Below are 24513 nucleotides of genomic sequence, written 5' to 3' on the forward strand. Positions count from 1 at the left end.
ATTTTCACTGCACAGATTTCAAATATAAATACCTGATTTTTTAATTTTTTTTTAACTGCTCATGTTTGGGTTTGTTTTTTTCTTCACCTGAGGCTATGGAACATATTCTTCCTTTTAAAATAGAAATCATTTACCTTACCAAAACCTCAAATTTTTGAGCAAATTATTATTTGAAAGAGCCTTTTTCTTGGATCTACCAAGAAAAAGGTACTATTCCACTGCTACCACAAGATTGTCTTTGTAGCACTGTAGCTGCTAACAATAAACTCACTTTTTGTACTAAAAGTCTTAAGGGAGCTATTGCAATGAAGAACCAAAACAGCAGATGTTACCCAATGCAAGTACTGGTAAGTATCAACTGAAAAATAACACACAAAAGAGAGCACAAGCACTTAAGCATTAGGAGATACAAATAAGCACAAAAGTGTATGCTATTTTCAAGAAAATATGGCACCCAAAGGCACTAATAAACTCTATGGACTAAGTAATGCATTTAGCAGTGTAAAAACAAAGCCTTTAGCAACTTACAGGAGTACAAAAGAGCATCAAAACTCACTAGCTCTTTTTTCTTTCCACTAAATAAGACTAAAACTGATTTTAAAATAATTTAAAAGAAAATTTTAGTCTGATGACACTCATGGTACAATTTCAAAAAATTTAATTGGTGATGGAGAGTGAGGAAAAAAAATATAAATTTTTTAAATGAGAAAGGCTTAATATTCTCCTTATGCTACTGGAAAAGTTTTAGCACAGTAAGAGTCATATTGTTGCTATCTAATGTCTCCAATTCATGTCCAAATTACATTCCTGGAGAACTGCAAGGCAAAACTCAAGATTAGATTTGCATGTTTTTTAGAAGTACTATTACACTGAAATTATGGGTAGAGGAACAATTACTGTAATGACATTTCCTTGGTAGAGGAACTGTAAACTGAAAAAAAAAAATTAGGATTAATTCAAGTTTTAGGATTCATTGTTTTCAGCAGAAAACAGCTATGACGAAAATCACAAACCTCAAAGATGGATCTTCTTCTGGCATAGGACTGATGCAATTCCACGGACTTCATGCTGAATTTCTACCTTCTAGATGACTCTTGTCCAGGATATATTTGGAATTTTGCACAGGCATGGCAAAGACAAACAAGAGACTTCTTGTGCCAGAGTGTATGCAAACATAAAAGAAATTTCTGGGAACCAACTGTTTAGTGTCCTTAACACAAAATTCACACTGTAACCCAAACATTTCCAAAATAATTATAGGTGACTCATTCATACTAAAATTAATGGAATAGGCAAAGACTGTCTGAGGCCTAAGCTCAGAAATTTGTCCTAATCTTTTACTAAAATGCCTTACCCATGAGAATTTCTGGTCTGCATGGAGGAGCACTGGTGGATTGGTGGTTGCACATGAAGGAAGTCGAGAGAGCATCAGAACAGCTATAGTAGTGGAGAAGAAACTTTTTAAAAGAAAACACAGGATATGGGGGAATCAGGGGTAGAATTAGAGGATTCCTTTTGTTCCTTTTGCTCTTCCTTTTGTTCCCTTCCTCCCAAAAGGCAAATATTCGTTATGGGTTTGGAAATTACCCTCTGGTGGTGGGTTGTAAATGGAGGATGATGATCAGATGATCAGATGATGGTCCTTAGGCTGAGTATTCATTAAGGATCTCTGACCCTCATGGTGTAATTGGTTCAAAGTGTTTAATAGGAGTCTTTCTCCATGGACTGAAATTTACTCCTGTTGGATCTACCTCCTGCTAAAAATTATAAGCATAAGAGTATGGTACAAAGTCAAATGGAAAAACTGGAAGCTGTTCCTTGTGAACTGTGCTCAAAATTGGAAAAATTAACAGGGTGAAACAAAACAGTTTGCTCCCTTTCTCCATATATTTTTTTATTTCATCTCCTCTACCTAATGCACAGTGGTAAAACCTGCTCCATGAGCCTGCATACACTTTCCACATAAGAGTTGTGGTCTATGACAAAAAGTGAGCAGCACATTAGGAACATGAAAGATGGCATAAATGACAACTGGCCTTTTTTCCATTTGCCTATTCAGTAATTCCCTATTTTAAATACACACTATCGAGTAACTCACAGAGGCTTCAGAGTACGTATGAGAATGGCTTTCCAACAGCGACAGACAAGATTCAGAATGAAAAATTTCACTGCCAGGCAAGAAAAATTTGCAATAATTTTCTGTAATACAAGCAGACTTTTTAGCACTTTTATTGCAGAAGCAATTCTAAATAACAGAGCTTGTCTTATAATAGCATTTCTGTAATAATGGTGTTTTATAACAGAAGTGCTATTATTACAGAAATGGTATTATAATAGTAGTATTATTATTGTAGAATCTTTTCCATAACAGGAGTGCTAAATAAGCCCATTTGTACTATAGAAAATGATTGCAAACTTCTTCTGTGGTGCTGAAAATGCCTAAGCCTTTACGTCTAATGTGATCCAGATTTTCAGAAGCTTCATGGAAGTCTGAAAAAAATCTTTCAAAATGAATCAATTCTACAGACCAACTGAAAGCCATGGCATGGCTCAGCAAATGGTAGATTTGTTACCAAATTTTAAAATATAACTCAAATTCCAAACCAAAAGTGCTTCAATGCACAACTTAGCAGAACATGTCTTTGGTAGGAGTAAAACATTTTCAGAGCTGGAGTAAAGCACTAAAATGTTGGAATATCATCTGAGGTTATAAAAAGATGTAATATTCAATAACAGTTTTACAGCAGAAATGCTTTGGAAGAAATTTTATTTCTATATCAACCACATTAATATAAATTTCCTTCATCATTCAATAAAGTATATATTGCTTTGCCACATACTTAGAAAGCATTCATCTAAAGAATTTAACTGTATATATAGGAAATGAATAAGTAAATTTCAGTTTATAAAATCCAACCTCTTTTTATTAAAGTTATCTGGTAATACTTCACTGCTGAGATTCTAGTGCAGTATAGAAGACAGAAAGAATTTAAGTTCCAAAGCTATTGACCTTTTTAACATTAAAATAAAATCCTATATACTTCTAGGTTGATACAATCAGATTATACTATCTGGTTAAGGTAGAGTCTATGAAACAGTAAAGTAAGAAAATTCAATAAACTCATATCCTCTGCAGGCATTTTTAGATTTTTTAGACTGTCATGAAAGCTTTAGATGTGTGTTTGTATGAAATGAACTTATTTTATTATTGATTTCAGGCAGAAAAGAGTTTTGCTGGATTTTTTTTGCAGCCTGCATGGCTACACAGAATCATTTTCTTTACAGCAGTAATACAGCTTTTAATCACAAATGAAAATGTTCATAAAATATCTTTTTCTTAAGAGTGAAATATAATTTATGACACAGAAGGACCTAGTTTTAAATGCATATTTAAGATATAAGTCTAATGTAATAAAATAAAAAATAAAATTTATTTATTAGCTTTTCTAATGAAGTTTTAAAAATATACATTCCAAAATTTGGCATGCTTAGAACCCATGGAGTCAACAGAAATTATATATTCACTTCAAAAATAATGGTAAGAGATTTGCAAAAGTGTTCTCACAAAAAAGCCACAAATCTAACCCTATCTCTGCCACATCCTCCGTGTTTATGATTATGATCTTTAATCACAGAAACAGATATTTTTAGGGTCAAATGTCTTCCTTCCACCAGCGTTTATTTCTGCACATACTGAAGCTGAGGATCACTCAGCCACTCTGAAGGTTTATTGCAAATTTTTCTCTATGTCTAAAGCTCAGCAGAGTGCTTTTCCTCTCTACACTTGCATTTCTTTCTCTCTCTCTGTGACTTTTAATTCTTTCCACTCACTAGTTAGGTTACCAACAAAGTTCATCCACATTCTGCTATTGCTTCTGTTGCTCCTACACACATTTTATTTCACAACCTGCCTTGTTTTGCACTACAAGTTTCAAAGTTAATGCAATGGCTGTTTAACTTCTCCTTCAAATCACTGTGAAGTCCTGTGAAGTACCCTATGTCAAAATGCTACTGATGAGCAGAATTACTGATGATATTTTCAAATTTACTTGTTAGCAGGTAGAGCTTTCCTGTACATCTTGTTTTCCTGTTCCTTATATTACATAGGCTCTTTTTGACATAGAATACCTATTTTTGTATTTTTCAGGGGAAAGAATATACATTCATCTTTCCTTCCTAACAGCCTGTTGGTAGCACCTTACACACAGGGAAGTTTCTGGGATACCCGCTCATGCCATGCTTTCTCCTGCCAATCCTCTCTTGCTTTGCTTAGCACAAAAAGCACTGCTATTCTTTGCAGTTATCCTGCAAAATACTTTTCTCAAACCTTTCATTTTGTTTTGGGACCTCTGTATATATGTGCCTTGTACACTTGACTGCTGTGAGCCCTGTCCATGCCGAGCTTAAGCCATGCTCGTGCCTAATTTAAGCCATTGTTTTATTATCTTCTCATAATTTTTTTAACTCCTGACACATGAATTTATAAATTAGGAAATGAAAGTAAATGCTTAATTTTTTTTCACAGTCTGTTCATGTAATATTAACTACCAAAACAATATGCTCTCCCTATCAGGCTTCCTATGCCCCATAAGCAAATCCAATTGAAAATGAGATCATGGTACAGTGACCTCATTCTGAACGTTACCTTATGCTTTTGGCAGTCCAGAAGAAAACACCCCTAGCTCTTGTGCTGTGTTTCAATCTCTTTGAATTTCTCCAGGGGTTTGAATATCTGCTGAAAAGCTCTCTGCAGCTCTGAATACACCAAAAGAGGAAAGGGAAGCAAATACAGGGTGGGGGAGGAGAAGGGAAAGGCGCGAAGAGTGAGGATTAGCTGATGTAAAAATGTCAAGCTGCCTGCAGTGGAGGCAAGAAGGGGTCGAGGGTAATAAAGCCATTTAGCAGAGCAGAGGATAAGAAGCCATATTTGAAATAAAGGAGTGATAATTTTAAGCAGCAAGAGAGAGATTAAAATACAGAAGTGCTAATTGCACGCAGTCTGGGAAGGAGATGGTAGAGTACTGGATTGAGAAAGACAAGGCAAAACCAAATGCAAACCCTAACATTTTCCCTAAATGCTTAAATTAATGCTTCTTTCTTTCTGTACTAGCCTCCATGCTGAATGATGCACAGGTTATACAGATCTTCTGATTCCTGTGCTTTCTTGCAGTAGAATCCTTGCACGTATGAATATTTCTTCCTTATTTCCAAGCAAGCTCATTCCTTTGTCTTTTATAATAAGCTGATTTACTAAAATTCCTCTTGACTAATCTTCTATTTTGCATGGTCTTACAAATATTCAGTGTCAAGTATTACTTTAAAATAACCCTATTTTCTATTTTGAAGTACATGCTATAATTACTCATTTTATTTTGTAGGCTATTTTCTGGTATATTACTAACTTGTTTCCATATTTTACACAGCTTGCTGCTTGATAATAACTCTGCATAAAGGGCATAATACAAAATTTTGGCTTAATTTAGATTCTTATTATATTATTCTATCTTTTTTTAATACTTCACTCATTGAATACACTGGCTTTGCTTTTTCAACAGTTTTAGTGGTCTTAAAGAATAAAATACATGCACAACATCCCAGTCCTCACTGATTTCTAGAGTAGCTTTGACTCTTCACATAGTCAGTTTACATCAGGGGCAGACCTGTAACATAAATCATCAGCATTTAAATAACTAACAGCATTTTTGTAATTATTGGATTTTACTCACATATCTTAAACAATATATTTGGAAAAAAAAAAAATTGCCTCCTGGTTTGCTGTATCCTTATTCAGACATAACTGGCTTAAATGTAAACAATCAAGGATTCCAAACACAAATACACTGTATTTTTCAGTGGATATATACTAAGGCCAAACTCTATATTCCTAAAATTAAAACTCAGATTGACTTCAGTAAGATCAGCATTCACCCCGTGATTACAGCATCTCATATTCACATATTCATAATCAAAAAGAAATATATTTATCATAGCAATTTTTGACAGGGAAAAGTCTAAAATACTATCTCAAAGTGAGAGAAAGTAAGAGGTATTTTGAACAAATTGGTTAGTTGGGTAGCGAAAAATCACTATGACTTAGAAGTAACCACATATATTTTTAAAATAATTCACACATAAAATTGCTGGTATATTAGCAGTGGTCTTTAAATGACTGTTTAAATCTGCTGTTGTACAAGGGAAAGGGAGATGGCATTTAATAATGGCAATTCATTTAAATGTGTTTAGAGGTGATCTGGGAGCTAAAGACTAGAAATTCTGACTTCTTTATCAAACAAAGTGTTACAAATTAAAATTATATATATGTTAGTAAACACAGGGAGCAACAGAAAGCAGCCTTTTTGTACATGGGTGCTTCACAAATCGTTTAGAGGATTTTGAGATGTATGATGTGGTTGATCTCTTGGATAGATGCTCCTCACCAAAGGATTTAAAATCAAACTGCAAAAACTGGGGGACAAAGTAGAAGATACTTTTAAGAATTCATTATTGATTAAAAGACAGAAAACAATATTCCAAATAAAGACAGGCTTTCTTAAACTAATCTTAAAAATGGGGTAAATATTGAGGTGAAAAAGCAATGGGACAACCCAAAATTATTCCACATACCATATCTATTTCTGGCTAGAAATAGGTACAGAAAGCAAAATAATTTAGAATGAAAGGTTATCTATTTCCACTTAAAGCTGCACTATTTTGAAGTCAGATCAGGTGGGCCATAGCCTTGTATGGCTGACTTTTGAATATCTCCAGGAATGATAGTTACAAAACTTCTTTGCAGCCTTTTCCAGCATTTGATTACACTTGATAGAACAAAACAAAACAACTTTTCACAGTCTAATTGGAATTTCCCTTTTCATGCCTCTCATCTTTTCACTGTGTGCCTCTGAGAAGTTTCTGGCTCTGTATACCAGGTAATGTATCACTGGTAGTTCAAGCCAGTGGCAAGGTCCTCCCAGGGCCTTCTTTCCTTAAAGCCAAGTAAACTCACCTCTCCCAGCTGTACCTTCCATGTCACATGTCCTTTAGCAGAGCATAAAATCAGAGCAGCAGCAAAAGTGCTGAACAGAAAGAAAAAACCACTTCCCTCCACCTTTGCACTTTGCAATAGGCCTACATTGCTGTGAGGGTAGCATGGTCACTCATATTCAACCTATTCACCAGGATCCCCAGGCTGTTTCCTACAACCTTTCTTTTTATCTTGTCAATGCCCAGCCAATTGACAGCAGGGTATGACTCACTGATTCATTGAGTGACCAGCTGGTGAAACAGCAGATGCATTTCAAAGCACTGAATATGAAGAATGCAGATTGAATAATCAAAATAACTTCTTGGTTGCCACTCAGGAAAGATTTTGAAGCCATTGCAGAGAATCACAAAACTGTTTATGGTCTCTTCTTGAGGTCAAACCTTTTAAACTTTCTAAGTGGCATGAAAAATGCTCCAATTCCTTAATCATCCAGAACTGGACTAAGCAGTCCAGATGTATCTCACCAGTGATGAGTAGACAGCAAAGAACACCTCTCCCAGCTTTCTGGTAATGGCCTCCCTAAGATAACCCAAGATGTTCTTTGTGCTGTGGTTTAGTTGACAAGGTGGTGATTGCTCAAGGGTGGGGCTCTACTATCTCAAAGGTCTTTTGTAGCCTTAATGATTCTGTGATTCTGTTATTGGCCTTCTTTGCTGTGATAATGCATTTCTTGTACCTGATGAGCTTGCTGTACACCAAGGCACTGATGTCCTCTGCTGAGCAGCTTTCCAGCACACCAGCCCCTAGGGTGTACCGGGACTGCTGTTCCCCAGTGGCAGGATTTGGCATTTCCCTTTGTAAACCTTCATGAAATTCATCTCAGCTCCTTTTCTTCAGCCTGTCTTCTACACACCACTCAGTTTCATATCCTCTGCAAACTTGATGAAAGTACATCCCCATCATCCAGGTCAGTAATAAAAGTGTTCATCAGTTCTGGCCCAGCTACCAACCCCAGGTGGACACCACAAGGTTCATAATTAGTGACTTGCTTCCAGATGGACTCTCTGCCACTGATCACAATTCTCTGTGCCTCTGAACTAATCTGACCTGTGCTTTGACAACTTCAGACCATTCCAAAAGCCTTAATGAAGATAAACACCAACTGTTTTCTCTTCATCCACTAAGCCAGTTAGGCACTGACATAAACAGATTGGCAATGGTCATAGAGAAGGTAGAAAAATAAAAGAAATTTACAGTAAAACAGAAGACATCACTGTGCACTGTTCAAGAAATACCGCTACTTAATCAGTACAGCATATAACTCTCATCTGCCTTATTTAAGAAAAAAGATTAAATGGCAGTAGAAAAGTAGGAAAAGGCAACAATAGTCAGAAGCATGGTAGTGCTTTAAAAGAGAAAAAGCTTAGCAGATAGAACCTGACACAGACAGCATGACTGAGTGGCCATACAATAGAAATCCAAAGTCATAAACAAAGGGAAAAAGAAGAGGTTGGAATAAATCATAATTTGTCATAGAATTAAAATTACAAACACTCAGTGACATCATCGAACAATATATTTTTTTTAAAAAGTACTGCTTTTTACAGTACATAATATGCTGTGTAGCTGCAGATTTTCTTTCTGAATCTCTAGCAGCATAAATGACTTCTGAGAATTACTAGACTAGCTGACAGAGAATAGGTACATCAGCAGTTATTAAACACAGCAGTCCAACTGCAACCTCTCACTTTTGTAAGCCCTAAAGCAGTGATTGCTGAAAATGCTGGAGTGAAAGCAATCCTGTATGTTCTTATTGTCTTCCTTAAGTATCCACTACCCATCTGTGTAACAGACAAGGTTCTGTACTAGATATACTTTTGATACAACATATTTTGACCATTCTTAGGATTATTTCCTGTTAACTAGACCTATGAACTACAAAGAAAATGAAAGTTACAGTACTGAAACTCTGGGTTAATGACTATAACTATGTAGTAAGGCTGCCTTTAGGGCTGTTCCACCAAATTGTCTGCCTTCACACAGTGTGCCTGAAAGTATAGTCTGAAACAAATACTGCCTACTCTGACAGTACGTCCTTCAGAGGCTCGGTACAGATTATCAGTGGATAACAGAAACAGATGAGGGATGGGCATAGGAGAGGACCTTTCACAGCCATGGATCTGAACCAAATAGTGCAGGGCTCTAGAGCAGAAGAAAAAACAGATTCCATGGAAATGTATGTCTGTAGCTAAAGCACTGTCTATTATCTCTTCATTCACCCCTTACTTTCAGCTACTTTGTCAACTAACTTTAGAATAAAACTTAGTTTTGTTTTGGACTCGTGTGCTTTGTGGGTTCAGACACCAAAGGACCCCAGGCATATTCTATATACTTTTTTTACCCGTTCTGATAATACTTCATATTTGTTGACTACAGACTCTGGGGTAGAGAAATAAAAGCAAATGCAGTGTACATATGACAGAATGTTCTGCCACTCATTCCAGGGGAATGCAGTCCCATCCAGTTTAAACTCACAAAACACCGGAATAGTTCAACTGAGATATCTTTATCGGAATACTCGTTTCAAGATGTTAATATTGAGGAAAATATCTATACCTAATACATAAAAAAGTAAAAAAATAAAGTCATAAGTACAAGGACAAAACTGTAGTATAAATCCTAAGAATTCAATGTTTTATAGTTTTCTCCTGATATAAAAAATAATGGTGGATTTTTTCCTTGCTCCCATAAAATTGATTTATAATATATAATAAGATCCACATTTCATAGTTTGGCAGCTGGCAGATAGTTCAAGGAAAAGCTCTTCTTTGGGATTTTTTTTCAGGGCACTGTATTCTTGTTGACAAGCAGACTTTAGCTGCAAGAATCTGACTGTTCCTGGTTCTGAAGGGGATTTGCAGTACCTCTTTCAACCATGTTCACTTCAGCAATTAGTCTGCTGTAGAGTTTCTTTACTTCATCTCCCAGGTGCAATTCATGGCCCATTTACACAGTCACTTCCTCCCTTATTGTGAAAACGTAGCTTTCTTATTTTCCTTCTCTTTTTCCCTTTATCTTCTATTTATGGCTAGGAAATTCACCAGTTATCAGACTTTTCTAATAATTATTCTCTTATAGTTGTCCACATGAACTGGAGAGAATATGGGCTTGCCAGAATGATGATTCCCTAGTTTTACTTAATAGACTCCGAAAATCATACATGAAAATGCCAAAATCTACTGAATACATGTCAACAACTATAGATAAAATTGATATAGTAAACTGGTTAGTGAAACTGCACCATTTAAAACTTGCCTTTGGAATGTCTGTGAGGAACAGAGGTATTCACTAGAGGTATTCACAGAGGTATTCTTTAGAGGTATTAAGCATATACAAAATAAAAGAATTCTTGAATACTATTGTCCCTTTTCTCTCCATGTGTAAAAAAAGATGGTTCAGTTACTAAGTTGAGAAGAGTGATTCATCTTGAGGCAGGTACACTACTCAGACACAGCAGAACTCTGTTGTGTTCCATTTTCTTATGCTGTACTTTTTTCACAAAGAATTTCCCACACCCTTTCAAAGTGTGTTTTTAAACCATAGGTCTTTTGAGTTAATCATGAACTTTTGTTTCATAGTAATCTGCAATATTGGTGTTGAAAAACCAATTTTTTTTCTGTGTTTTCCTTCACATTTAAAACCTAACAAAAGAGACCGCTTTTTTCATATTTCTGATATTTTCATACATAGTTTCCACTATTATCACTTAGAAACTCAAATGTGAGAAAGACACTAGTAGCTTAGGTATCATGGTAATTTTATGAGGATTCCAACCAGAGAAATTGTGATAGCAGTGCTTATTGTTTATAGTAGATACACATACCAACATGAATTTATTTTTTGTACATATTGCATTTTTTAGATCCTTGCTATAGGTGTTGCCACATCTTCTTAGAAATTCCAGTAAGGCAATAGTGAAACATTGTCTTAATATTCTGTGATGATAACAGGGAGAGAAGAGGTGGCAGCTGTTTTTTCACACTCAAGGACTCTGGGCTTCTTGTACCTAAATCCCTGGCAAAGTTTCCCACATCTTAAGAAATTACACCTTCCTTGTCAAACAAGTCAGAAGGATTTCATGAAAGTACAAGATCATTATTTTTGCATCTCTTATCCTGCAAAAGAATCTTTTTACTGCCTGCATGTAGGAATGCAGTCTGTAGATTGGTTATACAAAAGCACTCAGCTCCTTGCTTTGCAGTAGATAATGCTCTGTCTTGTTAAAGCACTAAAAATGGGTTTTAAAAGCATCTGGGTTGATCAATCTGGTCACCCAACATGAAAGGAACCTGTTCTATACAGTCCACTCATAAATACATCAAGTTTCATACCATTACTGTTCATTTGCTATCCTCATGGCCAGTAATTCCTGAATTGGTGTCCCAGAACTGTACATTTAATAATCACAAATCTAATAATTTCCATCTTAGATTTAGTAAAAAATAGAAAAACACATCTTCTAAATTTCAAATCTCAACTTTTATTGCTAAGTTTACAAGGCTTACAATGTGTGAGCACACACCATTCATCTAGTTCCTTTTCTTACAATGCAAGAAAATTAAAAGGGAAAGAGGCTGTAAATGAAAAGGCTGTTATAGATGGATGTCTTCTCAGTGATATATGTGATAGAAATGATTAGCATTAACTGATCTTCGTAAAGAATGTACAAGTATAATTCATTATAACGGCTTAGAAGTGCAATTAGTGAACGATAGTGTAAATGACACTGTTGTTCATAGACCTACCCATAAGAGTAATTATATTTTGAAAACTACTTAGTGAAAAATTGATTGCATGGGTCCTATGGGCATATATAATAGAGATAAAAATATGTAAACAAATACTCATTAATAAGTTTTACAGCAAATTTATATATTTACATGTTTGGCTAGTTTGGAAATACACATAAAGAATGAGAATTTTCTGGTGTTTCATTTTGAATGCATATTTAAGTGAAAAAAATATTTTATGACTTTGCAAACAACATTATTTGATTATTCTTATATTTCATAAATTAATTTATTTTTCCCCTCAATATATGCTGATGTTTTAGAAAGAGTAAAGTTCAGAAAAAGAACAAACTCGACTATCCTTAGTCATTCAGTTTCAAGGATTTTCTAGTTCTGTAGCTTCAGTGTGGCACATGCCAGGCCAGAACAAAATTTTCCTAGTGGTGATTGCAGTTATTCATTGAGCAACAGGAACTATATTTGGGGTATGATAGTAAAATAAACAATAGTTTTTACATAGTAGTAAGTTTGACAGTATTTCATTTAGTATGTGTGCTTGAGAAGTTTCTGTTAATTAACTCATTGGCCTGATTCTATTTCCTTAATAAGTACTAATTTCCTATACTCTTTGAGATTTCCAAAAGCTTTTGTTTGATGCTGGCATTTTGCTTGGAAATTGTGTTTTTTCTGAAGATCTTAGCAAATTAATGTGCAGATATTTGGTTATTATATAAATGAAGTTTAAAGTGAGTTTGAATGCACAACAAATACTGTATGATGTACTTTTCCCAAGAAAATGTATTTCTCTATTTATTAGGCAGTGTTTTCAGCTACAACTTAACTTACTCAGTTGCTGAATACAGGAAAAAAAAGACTGCATCATCTAAATATATAACTTCAAGCCTTAATTCCAAGGATGAACTTGACATGGAAGGATATGAGACTGATCAAGAGAAAACTTAATGCTGGATAGCAGTGGCAAAATATTTCAATTTTATGCCCACAGGAGCCCCAGTGCAAATTGTTCCTGTGAATCTAAACCTTTCATCAATCAGATGTAAATTACAGCATGCATGACTGGCTGCCTTTTCCATTCTAGAGTTCCCTATAGAGAACAAGAGAGCCAACTGCTACAGAGGCTCAACTAAACTGCAGTCTTTTTGCTCCCTAGAGATTATATACCAACAGATCAGAAGAGACAACATTCCCTTGTATTCTGCATCAGGAGATATTACAAAATCAGACAGTCAAGCCAAAATCTTCTAGAAGAACTTATAATGCAGGGAACCAGGGAGGAAACTATGGGGGAGATGTAGCACTAAAAGATTTCCTCCTAACAATACTTTTCTAACTACATGTCAAAGCTTTCCTTGAATAGCTGGCCCAGAGAAACTGAACATAAGAGGCTGGATTTTCTTTTGGTTTCAGCTGGGAGAGAGCTCATTTTCTTCTTAGTAGCTGGTACAGGGATGTGTTTTGGATGAAGTAAGAGAATAATAGAAACACACTGATGTTTTAGTTGTTGCAGTCTCGCAGGCTTTGACAGTGAGGAGCTGCACAAAATCCTAGTTGGGATCATGGCCAGGACAGCTGTCCCAAACTGGCAAAGGGATCTTCCATAGCATAGAACATCCTGCTGAGTATGTAAACTGGATGAAGTGGCCCATGACAGGCCAATCACTGCTTGGGGAAGGGCTGGGCATCGGTTGGCAGGTGGTGAGCAGTTGTGCTTTTTTTATTAGGCTTTAGCTCTCCCTCCTTTTTATTACAATTGTTCTAGTTGTTGTTGTTACGTTTTTGTTTGGTTGGGTTTCTTTCCACTTTGTTTTGATTATTAAAGTGTTCTGACCTCAACCCATGAGTTTCATTTGTTTTTCCTGATTCTCCACCCCCTACATCAGAGTGGGGCAGTGAGCTGTGTGGCACTTAGTTGCCAGCTGGGGTTAAACCATGACAGATAGTCAGAGAAGGATAAATTCTTTGTAAAGAATAGAAGTGTGAGACTTATTTTCAGTATTCACATGACTGTCATAGGCTTTTATCAATAACAGGAGGAACAAAAGAAGACTTTAAGGACCAAATTAAAAATAAAGCTGTTGAACCACCTAACAGTGAATACCTGAGCTACCATGCAGGAAAACATTACTGTGACTGAATTTCAGCCAAAGAGAAGAAAGTTAAATTTCTTGCTGTGCTTGCTATCTACACTCACCTAATTATAGGCAGAGCTAATGTATGAACAGACCCTATGATCTGTAAAAGCAAACCACAAATGTCAAGCTTTGTGAAGTAAAATCAGAAGACGACTAGAATATTTGAGAAAAGGTGCAGTTTAATGTAGTGTTTCTCAAACTTTCTAGTAAATTGTGACCTCCTTTTGTCTCACCAGTTGCCATGAAACTTTCTGAGTCAGCAGCAGCTCAATTTCTGCAGAGTAAAGACTGCTAACAACTAGCTGAAAGTATTTACATTAACCTAGCTGTCATAGAGCACTAAATTGGCTACTTAATTATAGGTGGTTAGCAGTTAGATAGCCAAGGTAAACAGTTGCACCTTGTAATTGTCTCACCTATTATCACCTCTCACTCCCAATATGAATGCTCCTGTGACATATTTAGGGACTAGTAATAGATATTGAATGTGGAGATGATAAAGTTACTGCTGCCATCCTATAAATCCACGTCTCCTTTCTTCTCTCCTTGTTGGCCTTGCCTATTTATATAGTAAGCTTTTGAGGAAATGAATTCTTGCACATCGTTCCTATGACATGAGATTAGCATCAGTGTTTCTCAAAACACACTAATAGGTTCTCAATAATGATGTTTCATATAACTTTAGTTAGTCTAGATAACAAAGCAAAATGCTACAAAGCTTTAGAAAGGTGGAAAGCACTTTGCTTCCTTCCAAGTCTTTGCTCTTCTAAATGCTACTCATTCTTGTCTTATAACTCACTGAAATATAATACCACCACCTGGTAGCAAGACTGGGAGCTGAAACTTCAATTGTTGTTAGGGTTTCAACTTTAGGTCAAAGTTCTGGCGTGAATTCTTCAGTTTTTAAAGAAGATTTATGCTGAGCCACCAAGAAATATAATTGAAGAAACTGAAGATATGCTTAAAGTTTTCTGAGTAAACAAAACCAGACACATAAAATTTTCACCTTTGTGATTATTTCTGAGCACTGTGGACCTTTATCTTTGCCTGGTGGGTGGCTAAGAGCCTGTGTGATACACAGTGGTAACTTAAGACCAGTTGCTAGTGGGCCAACATCTAACAAACTTCTATTCCAACTAATGTCAAAATTGGAAGGACTCTGCAGGAAGTCAATTATTTGAAAAAGGAAGAATATGAAAGACAAAAGATGTTGCAATGAAAGACATTTGCAATGAAAAGCTGAAAAGCTTTAGCTGTCACTTTCTTTACTGCCCCTCCCGTGGGCAAGTTTACAAGCTCTCATCTACAAATCCAGGGCACTGGTTATTTACCTTAGAAAAATCCCTGCCATTTTCTTCTATATCTGACCTTTCCACACATTTCTATCTTTTTTGATTCAAAATATTAATTGCTTCCTAAGTCTTCCTTAAAATGAGCTGACAAGAGCTATCTTTCTGCTGGGATAAGCAGTATTCCCAGAATTCAAATAAGTGGCATCTTCATTTATTGATTCCTCCTACATTTTCTTTAACTAGGGAATACCTTAGAGGCCTTCACATTTCTGAGTAATTTTCTGCACCTCTGGGATGTTTACTTCTCTATTTATTCACTTTTGTTTCTCAAATTGAATTAAGTTCTGTGTCTGTGACCCCATGGAAGAAAAAGAGATTAAGGTTTCTGTTGCCTTAATGTTTTCTAGTGAATCTGAATTTAAACAAATTGATTTTTAAGGAATATTTAAAAGAAATAAAATTGTGACATACCTATTCCTTACAGAAACCAGTGGATTTCAGTTACAGACTGGAACTCTGTAAAGCATCCATTAATTGAAGTTCCTTAGTCCAAATCCTAAAACCTAAGGCCCTTTGTGAAGGTTTTAAAACAAAACCTCCCTGCAGAAAATAAACAAAAACTTTAAAATTCTGATACATTTTTTAGGCTTCTAGAAAAGATCCTAACACTTGAAAAAGAATAAAAGGTTTAAGTTTTAGTAAGTTTACTGATATATTCTCTCTGTTCTCCATTTTAGCTGACATTCTAGAGGCTCAATTCTGTAAGGAACTGTGATAAAGTGCTATGAATCTCTTCTTTCCTTCCCACATACATACCTTCTTGCTCCTCTGCAAAATCCAGCCGGAAAGTCATTGCAAGTAGTTTGGTGACCAAGATACAAATCTTCAGCCTTTGCATTCTTTCAGCTGTCAGTCTAAACCAACACTGCCTCTTGAATAATATCAAAAGCAGCAGATTCAAGTCCATACGTTCCTCTTTTGCTGTCTTTAGTTAGCTCTACAGACACTTTGCTTTAATATGCCAGGTAAAATAAAAATAAAATTAAATTAAATAGGAGTTTGATTAATACCTAGGAAAAATCACTTTCAAAATATAATAATAATATAATTAAAGATTTACAAACAAATGGAATAACTTACATAGTCCTCATCAGATGTAGTATCAACCTGTGATGTCAAAATCATTTTTAATGATCAATAAGAAGCTGTACAAGAGAAATATTCTTTTCCTTGATGTCTTCTAAAATGCTCTCACCAAATATTCTCTACAAAGCCTTATATAGAACAACATATATAGGAATAACATTGGGTTCAGGAAATCAATTTTATTCAACTTTCCAATCCTTTAGGAGAAAAAATATGTTTTTAGATATGTATTTTGGTATTTTTGCTGTTTGAAGATCTCACTGAAATCTCTCTTGCACTTTCTGAGTTACATACAAAAACAGACCTATTACTCTCTAGTTTCTAAACAGTGATATTTGCATCTCTGAGTATTGAAGAGAACACAAGTCATTAATTCCTTTACAATTTAAACTACAAGATATTGTCTTCATATTTGTCTCAATACCAGGAAAATCAAAAACTGTATGCCATACTCATTTAGCTTATGAAATTGTCACCAAGTATAAGTACAACACTAAGGGATACTTCCTTATTTAAGTAAATAATACCTCCTTTAAGAATGGAAATTACAAAACCCAACTTAGCAAAAAACCACACAGTCTTTGAGTTCTGAATTCCTCTATCTTTTCCTCTGAGTTTAGGAACTCAACAGCTTCTCTTAGTTGTTCAGTTGTTATATATGTATCATGCTGATCCTCTCCAGGAAAATCTTTGTGTCAGAATCACTCTTGAGGGAATCATACCAATGTATTAGAAAATCAACATTTTCCACGTGTACCAGAGTTTTGGGTTGGTTTTTTTTGTTTGGTTGGTTGTTTTTGTTTTTGTTTTTGTTTTTGTTTGTTTGGTTGGTTTTTATGGGGTTTTTTTGTGTTGGTTTTTTTGGGAGGTTTTTTGGGTTTTTATGTCTCATATTAATGCATATTAGAAAATCAACATTTTCCACATGTACCGGAGTTTTTTTTGTTTGTTTGTTTTTTATGGGGTTTTTTTGTGTTGGTTTTTTTGGGAGGTTTTTTGGGTTTTTTGGTTTGTTTGTTTTGTTGGGGTTTTTTTGGTTGGTTTGGGTTTTTCTGCAGATTCAAAAACATCTGGTAAATGACTAGTCATTTTGGAAGAGTTGATAACATTTTCAGTTTTAAGTAGACTACGTGAATTAGGCAAGAAATGGCAAAGTATATATAGCAAATGACAATGTACCAAAATAAGAGAACTTTGGAAGACCTGCTTATCATAGATGACCCTATACTGTTGTTTCCTCCCCCCAGGACAAAGTGTATTCCCCAGAAACCTAGCAGAAGGCCCCAAATCAAAGCACAGTACTGCATCAATACCTCTGACTTTAGAACCACAATTCTTACACTTGCAGATTTCACTCAAAAATCTAGTTGCACTCGCTAAACTATCAGAAATTATCCAAACTCCAGAGGTTTTATCAGCAGTCAGAGAAAAATGGTTATTACTGAATAGCACTGTTGCCATGTCCTTTTGATGGTACTCAAACATTTCAGCAAACCATTTCTTTGTCAGCTCTTGACAAAGTAGCCAGCTCTAAGACAGTTTCATAAAGATAACCTCTGAATACAGTTGAATGAAATCCCTTCACAAGATCTAGGAATCTAGGTTATCAGCATTTAGGTTATACAGAAAATCACCCACAATAGCTGCCCTATGATGCCTAAAATCTAATTGTGTTTTCATTGAGGGAGAGGGTTTAATTCCTCTTTTTTTTTCCCTTGCACTTTGTTTAATGTGACTCAGATTTTAGGAATTTTGTAACTGTTTATTTACATTTTCCTATTAGAATACTTGTCACTTAAAATTTCAAAATTCTTGCAATTGCCACTTTTATTCATACTTTTTACCACAGAGCATATCTTACAAAATTCTACTAGAGACTTCTGTTTATGATCTATTCTCAAAATTATTATTACATTTTTGAAAGCCACTCCATTATGATCAAGTCACATTTGCTCTTGATTGAATGGCATATTGTTCAGGATAACTACAATATTAAAGATACAAGAAACTATAAAAATTAAAAAATATAGAAGCATGTGGTTTTACATGAAAAAAATCAAATTGATTCCACTGCAATTTTTATAAATAAGAAAAGTTATTAAAGTTATGTTTATTCTCTTTGAGGAATAATGCAAGAAATCACAGGGATATTCATAACTGTGAGACTAAAAATCTGAATAAAAATTTTGTGCACAGTTATCACAAAGTTGTTACAAACAGTCCTCTCTCTTTCACCTTTCTTCCACTTCCATCCCTGCCCTGAAAGAGACATCAACTCAAATGAAAATCCATAAAGAGAACATAGACCTGGAGTCACTCAAGTACACTTTACTCAAGAGTTGGATGTGAGCCAGCTCCAGTCTGGAAGCAATCTAAGCACGTTCATACAGTGTTGCATGCAGATTTATAAGCCCTGCCTCTCAATGTTGATGTTCCCCATGATGTTCACTAGAGGCTTTGCTACTGTTATTTATTTTATTTGGAATGCACTCAGATGCAATGGTGATGAGCCGCAGTACAAAACCCTGTGAGAGAGAATGACAGAGTGTGAGACAGAGATGAGAATAAGAATAAAGGCATTTTTATTACATTCGTCTCAGTTTGAAATTCCTAATCCTGAAATTCTCTGAACAATGGTCTTAAACTACAGTCAGCAATTCACAAGGAACAGATTCCTCACATGAGCCTCTTGGTGTGTGGTGCCAAAAGGTCAAAAACATTGACTACGATTTAAATGTGTAAGTTGAGACTCCGAAGAGAATCCACACATTCTGAAGTGGTGTGAGAAATGACCACGAGCCCTTTTAACACTAGTTTCTGTCACAAAGCAAATCTTCTCTAACACCAATTTCCTGATTATACTTCTCTATTCCACTAGTTAAAAGTGTAAGGGAGGAAACTGCATTCTCTTACAGCCTGAATATTCTCTGTTCTGCTCTAAAGAGACCTTAACATATCTGGCTTTGGGCACCTAATTTTCTTCCCTTATTTTGGGATGTTGCAAAATTGAGAAATAAATCATGATATTATATATTTTGTTGTAGTAAATGCTTTCTTAATCTATTCCTTTTACACACACATATAAAGAATATACTCCACACTTACATTCTGTTTCTCCATGTGCATAAAATTGTCACAAATAAAATGAGAGTCACCATTTATTCTTTGTATCAGATAAGAAAAAGTTTTAAAGCATTTTATGGAGTGATAAAATAGAAACAAATTTTATAATTTATGGTTCACAGGATGCAACGATTGACATTATATAGAAATTTAATCAGTCTTGCAGAGCTCACAGACATATCACAGTAGGAGGTTCTTTTGACATTTCATGGAAAACTAGGCAAGATGAGGTACAATATGTGTGCATATTTCAGTATGTTATGTGTTTTCTTAAGCTTTTATCCTTCAGGAGTCACTGTCATTTTGAAGGAATCATTTCTTTAAAGAGTTCTAAATACATGAAAGACAAACTTCAAGATTTGTTTTGAGTCAAACAGAGTTAGAAATACTTGCAGAGGTAGCCAATTCCTCCCTGATACAGACTTTGGAAAACTGAGACATTTCTTTAACACCTTTTCTATACCTCTTGAAATCTGTCAGGTGTACAGCACCTGGCTGTAGTCACAAAATCAGGCTATAACCCTAATGTCATGTAGAGTTATGACTGGGAACATTTTGCAGTAAAGTCTATCAAGGATGCAGGATGAAAAAGTCAGCTCAAAGCCTTACCACCCACAGTTACCTAATTTCTACATTCCAAACAACAAGGAACAGAGCCTGAAGAAGGGCCTAGAAAACTTATTTTCATGCTAAATAATGCTCTTATTAGCAGTATGCTGGTTTCTATAATGATCACAGAGTGCCATAATTTTACTTCATCCAGAAGTACTCCATTATTGTTGACTGAAACAACTTTGCCTCTGAAACAATTTTATATCAGAGTGCCATAATTACATTTATAGCTATTTAGTAAACCTACTTACACACTATTATGATATAAGTGCTTGTTGGACAAAACATCTGAAGCCTTAGATACTTCATCATAAACTTGTGATTATGATTGTTTTTCAGAAATTCTCATTATGAATGTAGGGAGCTACAGAAAGCTTTTTATAATGTTATCTGATACATTATTAAACATTTTGCTGCTATTATCAAACCAATAACCTAATTTTTCTCATTCTCCACCATTATTTCTCATACCCCAAATTTGTGAGTTAACAATACACAACCCACAGTATGCACTTTTCTAATGGAATCAAATTCCATCTTCAGAGAGCTACCTCAGAAACAAAGATAAATATGAAACATTAAAATAGCTCAGAAATATATATCTGGCCAGATAACCAGCCTAATACAATATTTTACTATAATATTAGGTGACAATCTTGGTATTATGAAGTAGGAACAAGAATGACAGCCATAAACGACTTTGAATAGAACTGGGTGAAAATTTTTTAGACAAGTTTTTTCCTAGTAAAAATATGCAGCATTTATTTCTTTGTTCTTCTTCAAATTAAGACTGCGTTTTCTTCAATTGCATGTAGAAAATTTATCAACCCAGTAAGGAGTCCAGTTGCAGTAAGCTAATGATTAAAGGCTGAGGCTGGGCTACCACTGAGTGATGGCTGGCTGGAGAAGTTTTCATTTCTATCTGCTCTGTTCTTCTGGATATCCATGAGCCATGGATAGAGCCATGAATATGACAATAAACCCACAAATACAAAACCAAAACAAAAAATAGTCATGTGGTAAAATTCTGGGTTAAGTGATAGCAAAGACTGAGTTACTCTAGAGATTTCAAAAGGAAAGCTATTGATGAATTCTGATATTCATGGATTAGATAACTTAGTCCTTTTATATCCTGCCAAGCTTATTTGATAGACAATAGACAATCAAGAAAATAAAATTCCAACATGGTCACCATTTTTTTAACTTTTTTTGTTCAATATAATTAAAATGTTGGCATCAAACAACCTATTTAAAAAACATATAAGCCAGTTAGAAGTACAAATCTTAGAAGTATTAAAACCAATAAAGGCTACATTGTTTCAACCTAACCTGTTTCAGGATAAGATATCAACTCATTTCAAAAGTTTTGTGGGGCTCACAAAATTCCACCTCTGACTTTAGTAAACAATATTTTAATATACCATTGTTAGACTGGGGAAGTTGCAATTTGGGTTTACATGTCAGTATTCGTCAACAAAGCACTAAACTTCATCTGGAGAAATAGAGCATGAAATCACTTTCTCACCCTGCTCCTGTGCATCATACCTAACAACACTGAAACTCAAAAAAACCCCACACCAATATTTAAGTGGTGTAAAAATAAGTTGTCAGATTATTTTCTCAACTCAATATCAAATCCAGAAGTAGACACACTTCTGTTAACATCCAGAAATCTGAACACTGCAGTGCAACTGCTACATTACCTTTACCTTCTATTTTTTATAATTCAAAACAAAAGCTAAAATAACCTCTAAAATGAGCATGTTTAAATGCTACACATCTGTGGGAGCATAGGATCAAATAGAAACAAGTTTCAGCTGTCTCAGGATGAATAGCCACTTTTTAGTGAGAAGCACTGTTCACCACTGAAGATTTAAATGTGAGTAAAAATACTATCTGGCTTCTGAGAAAAGAGGGCTAAGCAAAACTAACAGTCCTAAAAAATTCATTGGGAGGTTCATGCAGGCTTCCAGAAGAAACATACAATACTATTCCTCTTTCTACAATTTTAACGTCAGCAGCACTTCATCAGTCTAGCCATCTTTCACTTCATTTAGAACCTCATTTGTAATGTGGCACAGCATAAGTGAACAAATTATAAAAATGTGCTCTATACAAAGCAATATTTTGATTTAAGAAGAGGATGAGTTCTCGACCAATGTACATTTTTATTTATTCATTAGGTTTTTGGTTTAAGACATCAGATATACAATTACAATAAAAAAAAATAAAAGCAATGTTCTGGACCAACTTGCTTAAGCTGTTGAAAGACTATTTCAGGTTTTTTATTTACCAACATCCTCCAACTCATAGATGTCCATTTGCTGATCTGGCAAGGTGGAGGTGTACCAAGAGAAAGCCTATCTTAGTTTACTCCTTTATGTGAACATTACAATGTATAGAAAGATCACCCTTTAATCCTTTCTTGCTTCTCCTTCTTATTCAGGACTTCCAATATCGACTCCATCTGGTTTAGGAAAAAAAATGCTCAAATCCCAAAATTATCAAAATACACACAAAAAAGCCCCAGCAACAACAAAACCTAACAACTGAAGAAATCTAACTATTCAAAGTAATCTAGGATACTTAAAAGAGATCTAGGGTCTACTTACTATAGAAGCCACTTAAAGGCTTTCACTGGAAGATTTTTCATGCAAGCAAAGATCTCAAATGAAATCTCCTAGGACCCTATTAAAAGGTGACTTAAAAGGTTGCACTTAAAAGTATAAATTGAAATTAAAGTTTCTTAATTTGTTGATGCTTATTCAGGCTTTCTTTGGCTAGCACATTTGATAAGAAAGATTTATCAGTCTCAACAGCTCTGTTCTTCTGCTTTCTGTTCAAGTATCCTCTGCTTGGTCCTTCTACTTTAATCCTTTGCTTATTCTGTTACTTCCTCTATATTTTCTGTAATTATTGAAGGAAAAAAGGAGATAATAGGTTTTAATCTCTAATCCACATTTCCCTTAAGTAAGAGGGAAACTAATATCAAAAAGAGATAGAGACTGGATACTGTGGTTAACTGAAAATTCTTGTCGTCTACTCCAGAGATGGAGCCATAATTGTTATTGCTTCTTGCCTGCAAGAAAGGTATAAAATTGTGGATCTTCCCTGATGCCTCTTGCATCCTTAAACAGACTGCTTTAGTCAGCAAGGTTCTCAGGCTGGACCCATCCTGAACATTTAATTCATGTTTAAAAAGGGAAGCTCTTGCGCAATTGTAAACACAGCTAACATTTTTGTGAGGATTTTCAGGTTAAGGTGTTCACACATTGCTGCAAATCCCTAATGTAACTTGGAACTTGTAAATTTTGAAGGAGATGAAAAGATAAACATAGGAGGAGTTAATAATACAAAATTCAGGATCTTTGCATTGGATCATTAAGCACAATTAGTTGCAGCACCCTTGTTACAAGGCAATAAGAGTAAGCACTTCAGATGTAATAAAAGGCAGTACATCACTGATAACCAATCTATATTCAGCTTACTACCACCTGTAAATGCAGGCAATATGTTTCTTTTAAAGAGGCTTGGAAAGTGGTTCCCAGGATACCTTTAGGGAACATGTACTTTTTGAATTAATTAATCACTGCATGTCATCACTGCTCCACTCCACTGCATATGAAATAGCACTTCTCTGGCACTTGAAGAATCTTAGTCAGAAGGAGGTTCAAGTAAAACAGTTTAAGATAAATATAACTTCAGTGCAAGAAAGATTAGCAGGAGTTAATTCCAAATGGAAATGGGGTAAAATATCACTGCAGCTTTTATATTGCAGATGAGTTTCCTTCATTATTTGCATTATTTTCATGCATATCAGCTTAGAAGATTTTCCTTTTTTTTTTTCCCCTTTTAGTAATATATTGAGTGAATGTTATTCCAGGGATCTTGGCAGACACATATTTCAGGAATAAAAGCTTTTTAAGTTCTCTATCAATGTACGTTGGCCCTAAGATCCTGGCCAATACAGCATTTCATAGTGAAGAAAGACAACATTTTTCCAAATAGGGGCCTTTTTGTGTCATCTGTACAAATAGAAGTAGGATACCAAAGCATTAATTTTCACTAGTGACCCTAAGGCAGAATGTGAACCAAGGTCTCCAGAGGGGAAAGGCTAATGCACTAAGCTACTGCACCACCAAGTCCCCTTCACTTTCCAATTATCACAGAACCTCTCCTACTGCTGTGACATTCTCCTTGCCACACAGGTCAAAAAGTGAGCTACTGTCAAAAGTGATTAATCTATCAGCTGGCTCAGGAATTCCATAGAATAAAATAAGTGGTGTTGTCCTAAGCACAGTTGCAGTACTACAGATTTACTTTCAGGCTTTTTATATCTGAAATAATGACTGTTTTCTCATTCATATAGTATCATGTCATATCAGACTTAGAGACATCTTGTAAGAGGGAAA

Source organism: Passer montanus, unplaced genomic scaffold, assembly GCF_014805655.1.
Source record: "Passer montanus isolate IOZ18808 unplaced genomic scaffold, ASM1480565v1 scaffold11, whole genome shotgun sequence".
Lineage (NCBI taxonomy): Eukaryota > Metazoa > Chordata > Aves > Passeriformes > Passeridae > Passer > Passer montanus.